Source organism: Rhinopithecus bieti, unplaced genomic scaffold (assembly GCF_001698545.2).
Source record: "Rhinopithecus bieti isolate Rb0 unplaced genomic scaffold, ASM169854v2 scaffold_9690, whole genome shotgun sequence".
Classification (NCBI taxonomy): domain Eukaryota; kingdom Metazoa; phylum Chordata; class Mammalia; order Primates; family Cercopithecidae; genus Rhinopithecus; species Rhinopithecus bieti.
The window spans coordinates 1,736,809-1,748,941 of NW_016806622.1; the positions used below are offsets into that span (position 1 = coordinate 1,736,809).

At 41.2% G+C, this 12,133-nt stretch overlaps 1 long non-coding RNA gene across 2 annotated transcripts in view; it reads right to left on the minus strand.

The window, feature by feature from the left end:
- Positions 1 to 6,184: 6,184 nt before the first annotated feature.
- Positions 6,185 to 12,133, minus strand: part of LOC108532811 (uncharacterized) — a 20,954-nt gene continuing 15,005 nt past the window's right edge. The window contains exons 3-4 of one of the 2 annotated variants that reach the window (XR_001886560.1): positions 9,597 to 9,665; positions 6,185 to 6,952 (exon numbers count right to left, since the gene is read on the minus strand). This is a non-coding gene — a long non-coding RNA (uncharacterized LOC108532811). The remainder of the gene's footprint in view (positions 6,953 to 9,596; positions 9,666 to 12,133) is intronic. The other variant, XR_001886559.1, reaches the window with a different exon arrangement.

Consider the following 12,133-nt stretch of genomic DNA (forward strand, 5'->3'; position numbering starts at 1 on the left):
CCCCGTATCCAGCACCCAGGAAATAGAAACCTTTTTTTTTTTTTTTGAGACAGAGTCTCGCTCTGTCGCCCAGGCTGCAGTGCAGTGGCCGGATCTCAGTTCACTGCAAGCTCCACCTCCCGGGTTCACGCCATTCTCCTGCCTCAGCCTCCCGAGCAGCTGGGACTACAGGCGCCGGCCACCTCGCCCGGCTAGTTTTTTGTATTTTTTAGTAGAGACGGGGTTTCACCATGTTAGCCAGGATGGTCTCGATCTCCTGACCTCGTGATCAGCCCGTCTTGGCCTCCCCAAGTGCTGGGATTACAGGCTTGAGCCACCGCGCCCGGCAGAAACCTTCTTATGAGAGCCCCCGATAACTATCCTGTCACTCTTCCCCAAATGTAACCACTCTTCTAATTTCTAACCATACATCATTTTTGCCTAGTTTTGAATCTTACATGAATGAAATTATATGTGTATTTTCACCATTATATTTCTGAAAATGATCTGTAGTGTTTATAGTTTGTTCATATTCACTTCTATATTAAATGGATAAACAAAATATATCCATTTTATTGTTGATATTTCAGTGGGCTGTTTCCACTTTAAAGCTATTAACCAATTATGGTGCATTCTTCTATATGTCTCTTCACATGCAAGTGAAGACATTTCTGTTGAGTATATACTTAGGATTAAAGTTGCTTAGTCATTGAGGTATTTTCAAATTTTGTAAAGAATGACAGTTTCCAAAGTTTATGGAAACTTTAGCCAATCCCCGTCCCCCTGCCCCCCATCACTGTCCCACAACAGTGTGTCAGAGTTTCACTTTCTCCATGCTGTGGTCAACACGTGGTACTGTCAATCTTTTTAATTTGGTCATTCTGATGGGAATGTAGTGGTATCTCATTTTGGTATTAACCTTTTACTTGATGACCACTGAAGTTGAGCACCATTTTATACTACTTAACATTTGGAGATCTTTAAGTTTTTGTTTGACAAAAATGGCCTTCAGAGACATTTTGGAGATCTTTTCTGTAGTGCCTGTTTAAGTCACTTGCCCATATTTCTGTTGGGTTGTCAGTCTTTTTCTTACTGATTTTTAGGACTCATTTATATATTCTGGATATGAGTTCTTGGTCAAATATATGTGTGGCCAGTATCTTTTCTTACATTGTGGTTTGTCTTTTTGTAATGGTGCCTTGATAAACAGAATTAGTAATGTAATACATTGTAACAGTATCTTTCCTTTTTTTTTTTTTTTTTTGAGACAGGGTCTCTCTCTGTCACCCAAGCTGCAGTGTAGTGGCACAACCAGGGCTCACTGCAGCCTCAACCTCCTGGGGTCAGGTGATCCTCCTACCTTAGCCTCCCAAGTAGCTGGGACTACAGGTGTGTGCCACCACACCCAGCTAGTTTTTTTGTACTTTTTGTAGAAATGGGGTTTTGCCATGTTGTCCCGGCTAGTCTCAAACTCCTGGGCTTGCCTCAGCTTCTCAAAGTGCTGGGATTACATGCATGAGCCACCATGCCCAGCCTTCTTATTTTTAATCTGTCCTCTATTTCCTCTTAAGACTCGAAAGATATGGTAATGTGCAACAGAAGTTATTACAGGAAATGGACCCTTAAGTAAGATTTTGAGATTGGATTGGATACACACACACATGCGCACACATAAAATCAATCAGAGGAATAACCTCGTTGCTATAAGCAAAGAGACTACAGACTACAGGTAATCCATGGCTTACAGTATTTAGTTTAGTTTTTTTGTGTGACCATAGCTCACTACAGCCTCAACCTCTTACGCTCAAGCAATCCTCCTGCCTCAGCCTCCTGAGTAGCTGGGGCTATAGGTGTGCACTACCATACCTAGCCAACTTATATTTTATTTATTTATTTATTTATAAGATGGAGTTTTGCTCTTGTCACCCAGGCTTCGGTACAATGGTGTGATCTTGGCTCACTGCATCCTCGGCCTCCTGGGTTCATGCAATTCTCCTGTCTCAGCCCCAGTAACTGGGATTATAGGCACCCGCCACCACGCCCAGCTAATTTTTGTATTTTTAGTAGAGACAGAGTTTTACCATGCTGGCCAGGCTGGTCTTGAACTCCTGACCTCAGGTGACCCACCCACCTCGGCCTCCCAAAGTGCTGGGATTACAGGTGTGAGCCACCGTGCTCGGCCTGTTTTTATTTTTTTGTAGAGACAGTCTCACTATATTGCCTAGGCTGGTCTTGAACTCCTGAGCTCCAGTGATCCTCCTGCCTTTGCCTCCCAAAGTGCTGGGATTACAGGAAGGAGTCACTGCACCCAGCCAGTTTGCAGTAGTAGTATGATTAACAGTAACAACAGGAAATTATGTGAAGTGGGTAAGGAGTGTATCACCATGATAACCATAGTAATTATAAAGATTATAGATCCATCTGGCTTTTCTTATGGTCCGAAACAGAAAGTACTTAACCCGTTTATGCCAGAGATTGCAATTCTTTGAATTTTTGCATGAGTGAAAACTCAGACCTTGGTGATGACCTTGAGCAGTAGGCTATAAATAATTCCCACATGCTTAGCGTTCCAATAATGGAGCACTAGGCATAAGTGGGTTAAGGGGCATGGTGGCTCATACCTGTAGTCCCCTATCTGGGAGGCTGCGGTGGGAGGATCTCTTGAGGCCAGGAGTTTGAGACCAGCCTGGGCAACACTGCAAAACCCCATCTCTAAAAAAATTTTTTTTAATTAGTTGGACATGGTAGCACACACCTATTGTCCCAGCAATTCAGGAGGCTGAGGCAGGAGGGTTGTCTAAGCCCAAGAGTTTGAGGCTGCAGTGAGCTATGATCATGCCACTGCACTAAAGCCTGGGTGATAGAGGGGGACCCTATCTCTAAGAAAAGAAAAGAAAATACATAAGAAAAACATAAAAACTACAATTAAGACTGTATGTCGTGACCAGGCGCAGTGGCTCACACCTGTAATCCCAGCACTTTGGGAGGCTGAGGTGGATGGATCACTTGAGGCCAGGAGTTCAAGACCAGCCTGGTTAACATCTGGTTACCAGATGTTAGTGGCTACCTATTAGTGCCTCCAGTTAAATCCCGACATAGCCTAGTCAGATCTCTACGAAAAAATACAAAAATTAGCTGAGTGTGGTGGCGCATGCCTGTAGTCCTAGCTACTTGGGAAGCTGAGGCATGAGAATCACTTGAACCCGCAAACAACAACAACAACAAAAAGAAAATGACTCTATGTGGAGCATCAAAACTCCACTACAGGTCTTAAGGAATTGATTATCTTCTGTAATCACTGGGCAGATATGGTAGATTTGTAGTATCAATTACATGCTTAATTCTTCCCCTTTCCTATTTTAACGTTGGAACATTGGTGGGGAGAGTGGGGTCCTAAGACATAGGATAGGGATGTTTGAGCAGAGAAAAATGAAGCTGAAAACTCTGAACATCCATCTTCCCCTAAATCTCTTTTTGAGGAAACCAGCCTCCTATGCATAGAGGCTTCCAGTGATTGCACTTGGGCAAGCTCCTTCACAAGCTGATACATGCTCTCCTCAGAACTTACCAGCTGGGGCTAGGCATGGTAGCTCAGGCCTGTAATCCCAGCCTTTGGGAGGCTGAGGTGGGAGGACTGCTTGAGCCCAGGAGTTCAAGACTAGCCTAGGCAACACAGCAAGGCTCTCTCTCTAAAAAAAAAAAAAAATTTTTTTTTAATTAGCCATGCATGGTGGTTTGTGCCTGTAGTCCCAGCTATTCAGAAGGTTGAGGTGAGAGGATCACTTGAGCCCAGGCGTTCAAAGTTGCAATGAGCCATGATCACACCATTGCACTCCAGTCTGAACAACAAAAGCAAGACCCTCCCTGTCTCCAAAAAGTAATAATAAAATAAAGAATTTACCCTTGCTACCTATTAGTGCCTCCAGTTAAATCCCGACATAGCCTAGTCAGAGAAGTATGAGGCCTTCTCTGGACAGAGAAAGCCTACCTAGGAGAACTAAAGGCCTTGCCATTTTAATCGGTGGGAACTTGGACGGCATATATGGGAATACATTTAAGGTTAGATCATGGCAAATTTATTGGCATGGGTGCACTTACCTAAAAATCAAGAGTTAATATTTTGGCATTAATAATTTGGTAGGATGAGGCTTAAATTCAGTAATAGCCTATAAATAAGATGGCCAAAATGCCAGAAATTCCTGGGCATATTGTAGAGGAGAAAACACAAAGGCTCCTTAGCCATTGTTAATTTTCACCATGTCCTAAGGAATACAATGATGATGGAAGCACTGCCATTTCACAAGGAGCTCTAAAGTAGCTGTCTTTGTTGTCAAGAGATGATGGTGGTGAACACTGTAGTGGAACTGGGTTTGCTGATCTTAGTGGGAACATTAGAATCCCAAGGCAATAGAGGACACATAATAGCATATAAATATCAGACACAGGCTGGACACAGTGGCTGACGTCTGTAATCCCGGCAGTTTGGGAGGCCGACGCAGGCAGATCACTTGAGGGCAGGAGTTCGAGACCAGCCTGGCCAACATGGTGAAACTTCATCTCTAGTAAAAATACAAAAATTAGCTGGGTGTGGTAGTGCATGCCTGTGGTCTCAGCTACTCAGGAGGCTGAGGCAAGAGAATGGCTTGAGCCTGGGAGGTGGAGGTTGCAGTGAGCTGAGATCCATGCCACTGCACTCCAGCCTGGGCCAAACAGAGCAAGACTCTGTCTCAAAAAAAAAAAAAAAAAGAAAATACCTAAGTACTATATATACACACACACACACACACACATATACACACGCATATATATATACATATATACACACACACACATACATATCTCTCTCTCAGAGACAAAGTAGGCACAATTACCAAAATAAGTCAGAGGAGAGAACGTTAACCAGAGTATTTTGACCCACAGGGGAAAGTGATAATGGCTAAATGATCATGAGGTCCCTGGAAATAAAATAGATTAAGTAACCTACCAAGGTGCTGCTTGACATATATAGGTGGAAAAATTCTTGTGTTTTTGTAGTAAAATTTGAAGCATCTCATCTAGCTCCCAGACTTGGTACTCCTTCACTTATGGAAAGAGACTGGATCCTTTGACGAAAGGGGCAATGCAGTCACAGCTGTATACCATGAATTGTTCCCTAATCCAGTGGGGTTCCCAAACTTGTCTGCACATTAGAACACCTTAGGATTCTAAAGCCCAGTCCACAACCCAGACTAATTAAATAATAATCTTGGGGAAGACCCACGCAGTATTTTTTCAAGTTCCCCAGATACTTCCAGTGGGCAGACATGTTGGGAGAATCATTGCCCTAAGCCTTTTCCATAGGGACCAGTGACCATTCACTAGAGAAAGGTAAATATCCAAAATTCTTTTTTTTTTTTTTTTTTTGAGACAAGGTCTTGCTCTGTTGTCACCCAGGCTGGACTACAGTGGCATAATCTCAGCTCACTGCAACCTCTGCCTCCCGAATAGCTGGGACTACAGGCGTGCACCACCACTCCCAGCTAGTTTTCTGTATTTTTGGTAGAGATGGGGTTTCGGCATCTTGGCCAGGCTGGCTAGAATTCTTAAGGCACTGTCTCTTAACTTGTACTAATACTAGAAACCAAAAACTCTACCCTGGACGACTAGTCAGAATAGGGGACCTACGGAAGTCAAGTGATGGAATCTTGGCTTGGCTGTGGCTGACAGTGGATCCAGAAGGACCCATACTGTGGTTACTTCTCCAGTCCTAGATGTGTAGTAGTGATATATATCTTTTAATAACAATCTTTATTTTGGTTTCCTGATCCATGGAGGGATTGCTATTATGATGGAAAGTGCTACACAGCAGCTTAGGTCTGCCTTCTACCACTCCTCATTAAGATAGTAAAGGAAAAGCAGGGATATACCCTGAAGAAATGGCAGAGATTGGCCAAGCACAGTGGCTCATGCCTGTAACGCCAGCACTTAGGGAGGCCAAGGCAGGAGGATTACTTGACCCCAGGAGTTTGAGACCAGCCTATATAACATGGCAAGACTCCATTTCTATAAAACATAAAAAGCAAAATAGAAAAACCAAAAGAAATTGCAGAGATTAGTGCCATCATGCTGCCATGGTGATTCATACCACATTCCCATTTAAATTTCCTGTGGCCACCAGATGAATCATAGAGAATGAAAGTATAAAAACCAGATGGCTAGTGAAGAATGACAGTGGACTGCAAACTTTAATTAGGTAGGGATGCCAATTATGGTTGCTGTTCTAGGTGTGGTATCTTCTTTGGAAGAAATTAATATACATGTTGACATGATACTAATATTGATCTGGAAATGTCCCCCCACCCCAATTCTAATTATAAGGAGAATCAGAAACAGACTACATTTAGGAGGAACAACAGTAAGTCCTTACTGTCTTGTCTCAGGCTACATCAACTCTCCTGTTCTCTACATTGTATGAAGGGACCTTGATGGTCTTGCTATTCCATAGAACATCACACTGATTTATTAGAGTAATGAAATTATATTAAATGAAACTGATGAGAAGTAGGCAGCATTCTACATGCTTTGGTAAGACATACGCATGCTAGAAGGTGCAAGATGAACCTTGAAAAACTTCCAGGACTTGTCACAGGTTTCTAGGGGTCCAATGGCCAGAGAGATGTTAGGATATCCACAATATCCATACTTTTTTCTCTTCATTAACTGATCAGAGGGAACTCCTTGTGATGACAGTTTATGTGGGTTGAGGGACAAGTGCTGAAGGATTAGAGGCAGGTACTATAGGAGTCTGAGTCACCTGCTTATTCATGGTTCCAGTCCCATATGTAGTGCACTGCTCCTGTGCTCATCCAGTTGTACAGTTTGGTTGAGTTAAATAACAACAATTCATGATGGGCAGTTTGATTCACACAGTCACTTGATGTCCCATGGTCGGGTGTTACATCTCTTCCAGGTACCAGTAGCAAATCAAGGAGTGCTTTTCAAAGAAAAAACAAAATGAATCAAAACCATGGCTAAGGAAGATACAGTCTTACTCCTAAACCTTAAATTAAGGTCTATGTTGTAATTCTTGTACTGAAACTTGCCAGAGGCTTCATGTAACATCTCTCCTACATTAACTTCCAATACCATTGGGTGTACAGGATCATAAAGCCTAAGTCTGAGCCCTACCCCACTCAAAACTGGTAATTTTTTTTGAGACAGAGTCTCACTCTGTTGCCCACGCTGGAATGCAGTGGCAAGGTATCAGCTCGCTGCAACCTCTGCCTCCCAGGTTCAAGCGCTTCTCCTGCCTCAGCCTCCTGAGTAGCTGGGATTACAAGCATGCACCACCACTTCCGGCTATTTTTTTATTTTTAGTAGAGACGGGATTTCACCACGTTGGGCAGGCTGGCCTTGAACTCCTGACTTCAGGTGATCCGCCCACCTCGACCTCCCAAAGTGCTGGGATTACAGGCGTGAGCCACCACGCCTGGCCAAAACTGGTAGTCTTATAGTTATAGTTAAGCCTCTGAGAACAGCTTACCCAATTGTACTGTGTTTTGTTGTCTCCAAATCTAAAGATGCCTGCCACATGTTTTGCCTTCTTTGTTGTGACAATGGAAAATACAACTTGTCACTAACAAGTGCCTTTAAATAGGGGTGGGTGTTTGGTCTTGGTCTAGCTTTTCTAGTTGTTCACAGCAGAAGTATGATCAAAACCACTGAGTTCTTAATTATCAGAAGTGAAACTTGAGGGTTTTTTTTTTTTTTTTTTTTTTAAGACACTTTCTGTTGCTCAGGCTGGAGTGTACTGGCCTCATCATAGCCCACTGCAGCTTTGAAATCCTGGCCTCAATTGATTCTCCCAACTCAGCCTCCTTGAGTAGCTGAGATTACAGGCTTGAACCACCATGCCCGGCATTTTTTGTTATGTTTTGTTTTGTTTTTTTCTGGTAGAAACAGGGTCTCACTATGTTGCCTAGGCTGGTCTCAAACTCCTGGCCTCAAGTGATTCTCCTGCTTTGGCATCCCAAAGCACTGCATTTACAGGCATGAGGCACCTCACCCAGCAAAGAGGACTTTTTTTTTTTTTTTTTTAATATCAAAAACTTTACTCCCTCAGTCAAAATACACAAGGTAGTTGTTGTGCATATATGTAGTCTATAGATAATGCTTGATACATAAATATCTAGGTCTACGGCAATACACAAGGTAGTTGTGCATATATGTAGTCTATAGATAATGCTTGGTACATAAATATCTAGGTCTATGGCAATAACTGTTACTTAGGGACGCAAAGTAGGTTTGAGTCCCTCAAAGAAGCTTAACACTGCTAAAAGCAAAGGCATACTCCTAGAAAAGTAAAGGTATGTTCCAAAGAATATGAGGATCACAGTTCAGTAAGAGATACCCTGTATAAAAGCAGAGATAAAGTTTTTCTCCTCTATACAAGAGGACACGATTGAAAAGTTATTTATTGTGCTATATTATAATGAAAGCTGTGTTTAATTTAATGGTGATCTGCAAGATAGTCTGGAGAAGGAAAAGCAGAGGCAGAGAAGCCCACTACGAATTTACAGTAATGGACCAAATATGAGTTGAGAGGCATCATAGTGTAATGAGAAGAATGTTTACATTAGAATCATAGGACTGGTAATAATGACTGATCCTGTTACCTTGGGCAAGTCATTTAACCTGTCTGATTCTGCATCCTTATTTATATGTCACTCACCTTGTAGTGACCTTGTAGGCCCTCAATACTTGAGTGATGAAATGTTAATCACTTCTGCTTAACTCAGAGTGATTATATAATGATGAAAATCTTTTAAAATGTATAAACTTATACAATTTAAGGTGTAATATGCATTGAAGGCCTAAATAAGTAGAAAGGGACACTTATAAGAAAAGGGAAGGGTGAAAGATAAAGATGACTCCAATATACTGAATCTCAGTCTTGGTGACTGGAAAAGTATATTCACTTAAGTAGACTGGTTAGGAGAGTAACTGGGTTTTGGAAATCTGGACAAAGTTAGGGAAAAACAGTGATTTATTTAAATTGTCAAGATGTTCAGCAGTAACTAAAAACTGAACAACGAAGTTACTCTTAATATATGTAATAGCTTCCTATTACATGTATTAGTTTCACATATTCTTAGGTATTTTTCATATGAGAATATTCTATCTCCTCCATAAAACTTTATGTTCTTAGAGAAAGAGGTTATCTCCTGGGAAATTTGTATTCCCTCCTCATTTAAAAGTAAACCACCTATATCCACTAAAGTTCCATCTGTTCTGTCCAATTTATTGGTAAACAAATTACATAGGGCATTGACTGGTTTAAAGATTATTTGTTAGTTCCTTTGGTCCTTCCAGTTTAATACCAAATTGCTATACTTTTTTTTTTTTTAAGAGTCTTGTTCTGTCACCCAGACTCGAGTGCAGTGGCACGATCTCAGCTCACTGCAGCAACCTCTGCCTCTTGGGTTCAAGCGATTCTCCTGCCTCAGCCTCCCAAGTAGCTGGGACTACAGGTGCCTGCCACCATGCCTGGCTAATTTTTGTACCAAACTGCTATACTTTAAAAAAAAATGATATATAATAGTTTACATATTTATGAGGTATATGAGCTATTTTGTTACCTTGACTGTGTATACATCACCTCGAATATTTCTCATTTCTAAGTGCTGGGAACATTTCAAGTCTTCTAGCTATTTTAAAATATAAAAAGCATTCACTGTTACTAATTATAGTTACCCTACTCTGCTGTTAAACATTCCTTTGTTCCATAGCTCACTGTATGTTTGTACCCATTCACCAACCTCTCTTCATCCCCCACAACCCAGACACCTTTCCCAGCTTCTGGCAACCATCATTCTACTCTCTGCCTCCATGAGATCAACATGTTTAGCTTCCACATGAGTGAAAGAACATGTGATATTTGTCATTGTGTGCCTGGCTTATTTCACTTAACACAATAACCTCCAGTACCTTCCATGTTTCTGCAGAGGAAATGATTTCCTTCTTTTTTATGGCCAAATAGTATTCATCATGTATAATATAGGTAACACATTTTCTTTATCCATTCATCTGTTGATGGACACTTAGGCTGATTCTGTTCTTTGCTACTGTGAATAGTGCTACATTGAACTGATTTTCCTTTGAATAACTACACAATAGTGGGATTGACAGATCATATGGCAGTTCTTTCAGTTTTTTGGGAAATACTATGTTTCCATAGAGGCTGTACTAATTTACATTCCCACTGACAGTGTAAAAGAATTTTCTTCTGCATCCTTACCAGCATCTGTTATTTTCTGTCTTTTTAGTAATAACCACTCTGTCATAGGTGATACCTTATTGTGGTTTTCATTTACATCTTTCTGATGATTAGTGATATTAAGCATTTTTCATATACTTATTGGGCATTTGTGTCTTCTTCTGAGAAATGTTTATTCATATCCCTTGCCCACTTTTAATGGGTTTTTTTTCTTTACTGTTAAGTTCTTGTATATTCTCAACATTAGTCCCTTGTTGGATTAATAGTTTGTAAATATTTTCTTCCATACAACAGGTTATGTCTTTACTCTGTTGTTTTCTTTGCTGAGCTTTTTAGTTTAATATAGTCCAATTTGGCTATTTTGTGTTTGCTTTTGTGCTTTTGAGGTCTTAGCCATAAAACCTTTGCCTAGACCCAATGTCCTGAAGTGGTTTTCCTGTTTTCTTCTAGTAGTTTTATAGCTTCAGGTCTTACATTTATGTCTGAACTCTTCTTTATGTGCATCACTCTAAACAGTTTTTACTACTAGTACCTTGTAAAGCATAAAGCAAATGCCTTATTCAAAATCGTATGAGGCCAGGTGCGGTAACTCACACTGTAATCGTGGCACTTTGGGAAGCTGAGGCGGGCAGAATGCTTGATCCCAGGAGTTCAAAACAAGCCTGGGCAATGTGGCAAAACCCTGTTTCTACAAAAGATAAAAAAAAATTAGCTGGGTGTGGTGGCAAGCGCCTGTAGTCCCAACTCCTTGGTGGGGGTGGCTGAGGTGGGAGGATCACTTGAGCCTGGGAGGTTGAGGCTGCAGTGAGCCATGATGGCGCCACTGCACTCCAGCCTAGGTGACAGAGTGAGACCCTGTCTCAAAAAAGAAAGAAGAAAGTGATATGATACCTTTCTTTCTTTTACATTTTAAATGTATATGCCTTTCATTTAGACCCTAAAGTATAAGACAGTTTCTATTCCATATAAAATCCTTAGTCAGTTTCTGCCAGTTTTTAAAAAATTTAATTGTAACAGCCATTCAACCTTAGCGTAGATTTATCTTTTATACTAAGAATTTCCCTTCCCTCCCTCTCCCTGCAAGTTTATTTGGTTTTCTCTGGACTGCTATAGTATTTTACTGAATCTGTCTGGGAACTTAAATTCCTAACATCCAGAAGCTTCAGTAACTCTGGACAAAAAGAGCTTCATCCATTAAGAAGCTGCTTTGGGAAGGGTGGAGCAAGATGGCCGAATAGGAACAGCTCCAGTCTCCAACTCCCAGCGCGAGCGACACAGAAGACAGGAACACAGCTCATCGCCAGCAACGGATCAAAGCTGGACGGAGAATGACTTTGACGAGATGAGAGAAGAAGGCTTCAGACCATCAAACTCCTCAGAGCTAAAGGAGGAATTATGTACCGAGCGCAAAGAAACTAAAAATCTTGAAAAAAGAGTAGAAGAATTGATAACCAGAAGAATTAATGCAGAGAAGGCCATAAATGAACTGACAGAGATGAAAACCATGACACGAGAAATACATGACAAATGCACAAGCTTCAGTAACCGACTCGATCAACTGGAAGAAACAGTATCAGCGATTGAGGATCAAATGAATGAAATGAAGCAAGAGAAGTCTAAAGAAAAAAGAAGAAAAAGAAATGAACAAAGCCTGCAAGAAGTATGGGATTATGTAAAAAAAACCAAATCTACGTCTGATTGGGGTGCCTGAAAGTGAGGGAGAAAATGGAACCAAGTTGGAAAACACTCTTCAGGATATCATCCAGGAGAACTTCCCCAACCTAGTAGGGCGGCCAACATTCAAATTCAGGAAATACAGAGAACGCCACAAAGATACTCCTCCAGAAGAGCAACTCCAAGACACATAATTGCCAGATTCACCAAAGTTGAAATGAAGGA